Source organism: Vigna angularis, chromosome 4, assembly GCF_016808095.1.
Source record: "Vigna angularis cultivar LongXiaoDou No.4 chromosome 4, ASM1680809v1, whole genome shotgun sequence".
NCBI classification, from domain to species: Eukaryota; Viridiplantae; Streptophyta; class Magnoliopsida; order Fabales; family Fabaceae; genus Vigna; species Vigna angularis.
The window spans coordinates 12,798,817-12,808,733 of NC_068973.1; the positions used below are offsets into that span (position 1 = coordinate 12,798,817).

Below are 9,917 nucleotides of genomic sequence, written 5' to 3' on the forward strand. Positions count from 1 at the left end.
TTGAATCGAGATGGTATACATATGATTAGTTTTTGGGAGGAAATACTATATTGAGATGTAAATAATGTATTGAATTACAGATTCATAAATATATGATCTTGACTTTACTAATATTGGACTCACATAAAATATGAGGTGATGCGAGTCAAAGAAAGTTCATATGAGTTAGTCTAGAAAGTTCATATGACTTAGTCTACTATGTGAAAAAGAATTTTCTAGTTGGTAATAAGGAATTACCCTATTTAAATATAAAATGTTCCTATTATGTAACTTTATTGTGGGTGACAACTTAATGAATATAATATGGCGAATGCATATCTTTAAGTCTAATTCAATTTATGTGTTTCCAAAAGTAGAATTAAGTGTTTATGGTATTTGAAGTCAATAGTATTCTAACATGATATTTAACCAATGGACTAATAGTTAGCCACTTGCTCATGTTGATTCAATTAATATTAGAGGTTGGCTCTATGAGAATATACGAATGGGATGTGAATGCAATAAAATGTTATATGTATGCATGATTTTGAGATATACATGTATGAAAGTTATTCTTTTAAATAACTCTAACATATCTATATTTGTATGATTTTATGTTTTTTTATTAACTATGATGATCATGTGTTACATGATTGTTTTTACTAAAAATGAGCAAAAATCCTCTTAGATGATGTCAGGTCTTTGATAAATGAAAGCACATGAAAACACTAAAGAGAGGTCTTTGATAAATGAAAGATCAAGAAAACACTAGGGGGGATGGGAGCTAAATAGTGTTTTTAAAACTTTTCAGAAATGGTGTCTGATTAGTGTTTAAAAGATTATCAAGCAAGAATACTTTCAGACAATGATCTCTTACAAGAATTTGTAAAAGCTTTAAAGAGAGGAAAACAATAAGATACAATTTTTAAAATCTTTTTTTTTTTTGTAGAGCAGAGTCTAATAACTTATAAAGAAAGTGCATAAAGATTGTAAGATGTTTAGATGCTAGTTTTTACGATAAGAGTAAATGGAAAATGTTTGAATAGAAAAACAATAAATCAAAGATTTTTATACTGGTTCACTCAACTTGAGCTACGTTCAGTTCTTCCTTAAGAACTCTTAAGGGGTTTCACTAATCTTTTCCAACATTACACGAGATTTTCCTTTCTAGGATCTCATCGAGTTTTCTCACAACTCTTGGTTACAATGAGTATTAGCATCACTCTTGGTTTCCTAGTCAACATGACTAGATCAAGTTTAGCCACTCTTGGATCTAACCCTAAAGAACTGTCTAGACATTCAACTCGACCTCAGTTGAACAACCTAGTATTTGAGTTCTCTTCAAAACTTACAACAAATCCACTAATGGATTTTATACAAGGTACATATGATTAACTCTTAGCGAGCGGATATGTGTTCTAAAACAATATAATCTGTGACACTTAAATGTGATTCTCTCTTTCACTAAGATTTTTCTCTAAAAAGATATTGAGATTCAGACGATGTATGACCACTACAAGCTTTTCTCTCTTTTCACGTTGCTATTCTTCTTATGGTATCCTTTTTTTTTTGTTTTTCATCAACAACATGTTCTCTTCAAGCTTTCTTTTATTTATAACTTCTCTTGAAAAATTCCCGTTAGACAGAGAAGTTGACTTCTGGAGAGCTGATAGCTTTTTGATGTGAAGTCAGACTTTAGTTTATTTTGTAGGGTTTAAAGCTTTTCGTTATAACCTTAAGCGAAACTTAAGCTTGTACGATGTGATTGAGTAGATGGCTTCAAGGGAAACATTTCCAAAATGTTCTTCTTCTTGCACAACGTCTTTTTCTTGGGTGTCATGATTCTGATCATATCTTTCTACTTTATTAATCTGTATGAATACTAAGAACAACGTATACAAGCATCGAAGTACTTTTTCGTACATGCATTAAATGTTTTGAACATTGATAAATGTTAAGCAATGTAGTGTGTTCAAGACATTTTATCATTTGTCATTTCAATCATAAATGCATCGATTGGTAAGACAAATAACATGTATATTCATCAAATGTTATTAACATAAATTGGTTTTTCAAAGGCTAAAGCATTTAGCGGTCATCCATCAGACGATGTTTTCTTTAGAATGCTTTTCTTGATATAACACTGTATTGAAAAAATTTCTTTTAACCTTAATGTTATATAACAAATAGACATTTATTTCCATGACACACTAGCTTGTTTTTCTCGTACAGTCTATTAAAAGATTTTAATGAGAGATACTTTCTTTCAAACGATGTTTATGATTTTTTGATTCATTTAGACATCTTTGTCTAGAAAATGTTATTTATAAGCTTTGGTTTGGACATTATAAAGTGTTTCTTCATTAAACTCTATTGTTTTAAACAACTTTTTGAACACAACAATATTACATTTGGTGCTTTTTGTTAAACTTCAAAACCTGGGTTGCTTAGATGTTTTATTCTCTAAACGATTTTGTCTTAACAATAAACAAAAAAAAAGTTCTGCAAAAGATTCTCTAACGCTCAAGTCAATAAGAGCATAAGAAAAATATAAATATAGAAGAGTTATGTAAGACCTGAGAAATAGACGCTCAAGTCAATAGGCATAGCTTTATTTTAAAACATGTTAATATTAATGAAAAGAGGTATATTCTAAAGGATACCAAGTGGTTTAATTGGTAAGAGGTTGTTGTGGTGGAATAAAGGTCGTGTGTTCTAATCTTAAGTGGTACGAGAATGTTTGGTTTGTTTGATGAATGCTTTATTTTTGGGTATGTGCGTTAAATAAATTTATAATTAAAACAAATGAATTGGCCTTCTGGTAGTGGGTTGTGTGCAGCCATTTTTTTATTTATTTGCTTGATGTTATTTTTTTTTTATTTTTTTGCTTTAATTTTGGGATTCGATCGAGAACCCTAAAGTAAAATGTGAGAATAGGGGAAACATGGTCACAAAGTCACAAGGATTCAGGTTCCTTTCTTCCCTTCTCCTTTCTTCTATTCATTTTTACTTCCTCTTTTTATTCAAAAACACAAATCCTAGAGCAAAAAAGGGAGCTCAGTGTGGCGAGGGAGAGTGAGAGCAGTTAATGTGCGAGAGAGAAACAAAAATGTGAGTGAATGAGAGTTATAAGGAGGCTTGCATGAGCCAACCTGTCTATGATACAATACTTGCTATGTTTGTGATTCTTGTAATACGGGAATGATGTGATTGACGTTTTGTTTGAATCAGTTGCAGTATTTTCTTAAATCAATGGTGGTTTTGGATATCTTTTGATTGATATGAATTGTTGAAATAACTTGAACCTGTATTATATGTGTTCCACGTTGGTTTGGCTAATGTAAATCTTTGCATATCATTTTGTTAAATTGATTGTGAATGAACCAGGGTGTGTGAGTTCATAGCAAATGCTTGTGCAAGGGTAAAGACGCGGGATCACAACAATAATTGATGTTAATATGATTGATTTTGTTTATTTCTTTTAGTGTAGTGTCAAGGAATAAATTTGTTTGCTAGTTATATATTTATGCATGAAATGAGGATTGAGATTTAGCTGTATTAGACAATGACGTTGTTGGACTATTATGCTTTGTGGTTTGATTGTTTAATGTTAATTCTCCCCGATAAATGAGAATGGTTAATATTTGTGACATAGCCAAAGTGTTAGGATATGATCGTTAGAATGAGACATGTGAGTTTCAGAGGTTGATACTCAAGGACGACATGTGTGGAAACTATTTTTCGTGACCATTACATAGCTTTAGTGAGAGAGTCACAATGTTGTACCAACCATGAGGTGTGGTGGTGGTTATGTCTTTAGGTATGTCTTCTAGCTATACTTCGTCAATTTGGGGTTGTATCTTTCCCCTTTTAAGGGGGCAGAAATGTAGTCACTTTTCCTCTTGCGAGGGGTTAAAAAAGTGGATCTCTTCATCTTTAAGAGGTGATGGAAGATATGGGTCCCTTCATCCATGATGGGCGATAAAAGATATTGGGGTTCAAGTGTTGCCCTTTCCTCTTTCGAGGGAGCAGAAAATGATGGATGTCTCGCCCGTAGGGTTCCGATTAACGTTGAGCATAATATCGATGGTTGCAGCATTGAAGTTTTACTCATAAGCCTTGAGGAGCAGAGGAGATAGGTCTGAAGCTACAATAGAGGACAATTCGAATCGGCCTATTTTGGTGAATAAGAGTGGTGCAATGAAGTATGGAAGATGACATAAGTTCAAAAAGATAGTGGGTATTGGCACGATATGCCTTTAATTGACAAACTTGTTTAAAGCTATTGAGGGTATGATGTCAGAAGTGATCGTGTCTAGGTTATTAATATAATAGTTATTGCTTTGTAATTGTTTTGCATGATCTTATTTTTCTATGTTATTGTTGTTAGCTCACCCTTATTGCTTGTGTTTGCGATGATGAATAAAGTTTGTGTTATATATGAGCAGATGATGATGCAGAGGTGACCGATGTTATGTAGAAGTGAGAAGAGGATGAGGAAGATTAAAAGAAGGACAATCTTGGTTAATTTTGTTGTTCATAAGATTTTTTTTTAGGCAATGTAATGTTAATTATGAAATTGGATTCATTGGTTACCTCTTTCGTATATTATTTTATAATGTGTATTACAAGAATTAAGTCGACATATTAAGGATTTAAAAAAAATTGAATTACTACTTTCTCATGACACTTAAAATTGGGGTGTTACAAGTTATGCATGAGGTTGAGTAACTACTCATGTGATAATGCATCGTATTTATAGGTAGTTATGGACCGTTAAGGTAATTAATTGATGATATCATTAATTGTTATATTAAACCTTAATAATATCATTGATTAAAGAATTATGTCTTAATAATATTAATGATTAGGAGATTATGCCTTAGTAATATCATTGACGGATAGATTTTGGTTAATTTATTATTATGTCAATTATTTTATTGATAGTATATTTGATTTTTATAATATCAATATAGCATAATATTTTAGTGATTGGAAAATATGTATGGGGATTATCTACAAAATTATTATTTATTTAATTTGAGTTATAAGGGAAGTAAAATAATACTAAACAACATTGAAGAGACCAATTTTAATAAAGATCTACTAATGGTACAAAAAATAATTGACTTTATTTTTTGTTATTTTATTTTCCTTAATATGTATATGTATATTTATATATCTATTTTATCTCTCTCAAGCTTATGATAAAAGAACATAATATCATTTTGATTGATAAAATAAAGTTTAAAATTAATTTAGCATAGAGAAGAATCCAATGTGAAATATCCATTTGAATATAGAAAATATAATAACATATTATCTAAGGTGGTAAGTGCACAGGACATGACTAAGGGCTCTTTAGTTTAATTGGTCACTAGTGTGAAACAACGTATAACGTCACTATGACACATTCTGTGTTTTCTCTCACTAGTGACAACATTTTATTTCGATGAACCCACCTTTTGAATGTTAGTTTTTGTTTTCATTTTGAAGAACTTATTTGTTGAACTTTGTTGTTTTGTTTTTTGTTGAACTTTGTCTGTTGTTGTTGTTTGGTTGAACCTCTTTGTTGTTGTTGTTGTTGTTTGATTAAACTTGTTTGTTGTTTGTTATTATTGTTTGTTGTTGCTTTATAAAATACACGTTCATAGTTCATGCTTTATAAAATACCAAAAACTAAAATTTGTTGTTTTTCTGCTTTTCAGGTCTTATAGAGTTGTAAAAAATGATCACAATTAATTAAAAAAAATTATTGGGTGCAACTTATTCTGGTACAACCTGGTGCTCAATCATAGCCTAAGCCAGTAGTAATTAATCATGATAATATTTGTATTGTGAATGAATATGTGTTTGTTAAAGAATTTTGATGGTGGTGTGTCAACAGATTTGATTCCTTGTTTGGTAGGATTTGCAACAATTAGATTCAATTCAAAGTAGTTCCGTAGTAATTCCTAATATTTTGACATCTAAGGAGACTCGTTTTGCAGAAGAATTAAAAATAACTCTGGATTAATATGCTTGATAAGAGGAAAAATTCTAATATTGAAGAGGATGATGAACCAATTACAAATAAACTTAGTCGGATAAGCAAAAGAAGTTAATACTAAAAAACTGTTAAAAATGAAAGGTCTTTTTTCGATGTGAAAGGATTCCTTAATGATATTTTTTTTAATAGAAGAGGAATTTACTCTTTTTTTAAGATACATGGAGTTTAAAGTGTGAAATGATTTTTCCAAAAAAATATTATGAATTTTTTCATAATATATTTCTTTATCTATATTTTCTATATAATTTTATCATAAATTTAAGTTGTTTTCATGATTTTTTTTATTTCTTAATAAAGTTTTCATGACAGTAATGTAATTTATTGAAAAATATCAATTTAAAATCATTATAAAAACAACATAATATCATTTGATTGATAAATTTTTTTTAAAAATAATTTAATATAAAAGAAAAATCCAATGTGAAATATCAATTTGAAACCATTTAAATAAAGAAATATCTTTACCTTAAATTTCGGTCGAAACGCACCCTCTCCAACACTCAGCAACTTCGCCGTAATTCTATTTAATGTAAATTTAGATTTCATGCAATGCAACAAAATTGACACGTTTTATAATGTTCATCTAGTTATAAAAAAAATATCATATGGTGAGTGGTTCACTTTTTGTGCCTTAGGTTGTGTTCCTCTCAATAAACAGTTTTCTTCAAAGATTTGTACGTAAATAAGAGAAAGTATTCAAGGGTGGAAGATGGGAGATGGTTTGAAGTCATGAAAAATGTAATTATCAAATCTTTATTATTTTTTTCTGAATTTTACAATCTTTATCTATGATAACTAATAATTATAATAACAAAAAAATATTAATAATTATAACTTAATAATAATAAAATATAAAGTATTTAAAAATAATATTAATAGAAAAAATAATACAACATCTAAATAAAATATTAATAAAATTTATAATGACAAAAATAAATAATTAATAATATTATTAATTTTTTTTACAATTCAATATTTAATTAAAATCATTTTTAATCAATCACAATTTATTTTAAATTAATTACACTTATTACATTCCTCTTCACTTTCACCTTCAATTCTCTTAACATAAATAATACAAATTTATTTTCTGTTCTCTCAAAATAAGTATAATTTTAGTTCCTCACATTTGAAAAAACTGTTTTTTAAAGCTAGCTGTTAAAATATGAGGGATTTAAATGATTTTTCCAAAACCCTTTTAATTTTTCAAACAGTAAATTTGAGCTATTAAAACTGTACTTTTTCTTTTTAATTTAAAGAACTAAAGTAGTTTTTTTTTTCTGAATTCCCAGGGAAAATAATTAGACTCACTTTCAATTTCGGAGACTAAAGGTATAAATAATTAAGCTTAAAAACACCAAGTTCACGAAATTACGGTTTTGTAAAATCAAATTTACATATGATTTACAAATAGAAAACTAAATGTTCTAAATAAACGCACTTGCTGTTGAGCTGTTGATATACAAGTTGAGAAAATGAAGTTAATAAACACTTAAAATATAATTGAAAGCACAGAGCTTCGGCCTCAGGAAATTGTTGATTGTATTGGGATCTATATTTTCACAATCGCTTATTGAAAACGTGGTTTCTGGTAACATAAATGGATTAAAGTGGCACGTGAGAGTGATGAATGGTCAATCTTTTTGAGTCAGATGGCAAAGAAATCAGTAAACAAAATTGCAAATTGACAGGAAAGCCTGTCCTGTTCTGGGTTTCTTTCTCTTTGAATTTAGAAAAAATTGAATAAAAGCAAATACCCCTTTTGCTGCTATTGACTTGGGTTGGCTCAGTGAGCAATGTTTAGTATTAGTCAAATGGTCAAGTTTGAAACTTTTTTCTTTTTTCAATGTTTATTTTGGCATTCACCATTGACCGTAATACAACAGAACATCATTTTCCTGTAATTGTTACGTTGGATTCTATGCAATTCACGGTTGATGAAAACGACAGCCAAAATTTTGTCTGTCTTAATTGGTGGTTAGAAAAAGAAATCTTAATTTGACCACTGCTGCATTGATTCTAAGGTTGTTCTTTATATGGCAAGTTTGAAAAACTACCCCAGATTATGCAGCTTTCCATCAATGTTTCCCTTATCCTTCACTCAGTATGAGACCATTTTGTATATATATGTACCACTTTGTTGAACCTTCAAAGCCATAGCAAAAACAGTTTCTTTGGTGTAGTAGAAATTTGAAGGTATATATATATATATATATATATATATATATATATGGAAAATGATAGTGATTTCCCAAAGGGAAAGCCAAAATCTCTTGCCTCAAGGAGGAACATGGAGAAGCTGCGTTTGGAATTGAGCAAAATCAATGGAGGAGTTCAGTCTTTTGCACCGGGGAAGGGAATTAATCGAAATTGGGGGGTTCCTAGATATGGTATTGGAGAAGTTCATGACCAAACAGAAGAGCATGATCCTGAGTATAACAAAGGTGACACTTAAAAGGGAGTAGTTGTGTGGTGTCTGAAAAAAGCTTACTAATGCATATCCCTTTTAAACTTTACAGGAAATGATTCAGTTTTCAATTACACTGATGATAAGGAACCAGTGACTTACATGAAATTTCCTGCTGTTGGAAGCATTGCAGAACCAGTGCCTGATCCACTTTTCAAACCGTTTATCTGCAATGTGTCTGCTCCAAAATCCTGTGATGTCCATCGTGGTGAAGGTTTTTCTGGCAATGCCTCAGACATTTCCAATGCAAAAGGGTATATGATCCTCTTTCCCTCTGAACTTTGTAATGGCGACATGTCTGTATAAGTACAAAACTAAACAAAACACGAAAAGGTGATAGTTCAGAGTGTAGGTAGTTAAAAATTAACTGTTTTTTCTTTTCTTTATAGTCATTGCTAATCTCTTGCTCTAGAAAATGTTATTACTGTAGAAATGTAAATAAATGATCTTCTGTAAGCATAAAGATATAGTGTAGATCCTGCATTTTGTGCTGCATAAACTTAGCATGCTGTCCTCAAGATAGGTAAATATGAATTGCTGCATTTTGCAAGCATTTGAACAAAATTTTTGGTATATTTTACATCAGGTTAATGGAGTTGCAACAGAGGCATGAAGAAGAAAATGCATCGGATGAACTTTGATCGTTGTAGTCTTTGCATAGATGAGATATGGTAGAGAAGAAGATTCACGATGATGATGATGATGATATTTAGTTAGCTTTGGTTTCTAAGTTTTTGTCATAGTTTGTCTCAGGTTTTCTGGTTTAGATCAGTGTTATTTTGATGTCATTTGAAGTATACGGGTCTCTATACTTTATGCTTTCGATTTATGAATGGTTAAAATATTGGGTATTGTAGTTAATTAATGATATATCATTTTATTTTTATTTTTTTTAAAATTTGGTATATGGTTGGAATTTTTCTATGTTTAATTAATATAACTTTTGTGTTCGTATTAATTATATCTGTCAGACCTCGGAAAACGCACCCAAAACCCCTGCGCATAATCATTTAAAACGCACCCAAAACCCTCTGCGCGGACGCCAGGTGTCAAACACCGAAGATTCTGAAATCAGATAGTGGAAGGCAGGTGTCGGTAGGAGAGCGGACGCTCGTTTGAACGTGGGAAGGAAATGATGTTTTCTGAAACTGCCGTCCCACTCTCCTCTGCACGCACCCTCTTTCCCAAACTCTGATATTTTCTTTTCTCCTCCTTCTCACTAGAAACCATATCTTCTCTCTAAAGAAACTCACCTTTTTTTTTTCTCCTCCGATCAACATTCAGGCACCGTAGAAGCATCACCGGCGTCCTGAGCTTCATTTTAAACCGAACCAGTTCAAGTTCTGCACTGGTAAGTTTCCTCGCCTCTTAGCCGTTCGTTCTCTAATACATGCAACTCAAGTTCTGGTTGCATGCTGTCTT

General features: G+C 30.7%; 1 long non-coding RNA gene across 1 annotated transcript; it reads left to right on the forward strand.

The window, feature by feature from the left end:
- The first annotated feature begins 8,554 nt into the window (after positions 1-8,554).
- LOC108330241 (uncharacterized) lies at positions 8,555-9,356 on the forward strand. Its single transcript, XR_008248663.1, has 2 exons — positions 8,555-8,749; positions 9,082-9,356. It is a non-coding gene; the product is annotated as an uncharacterized LOC108330241 (long non-coding RNA).
- Positions 9,357-9,917: the final 561 nt, after the last annotated feature.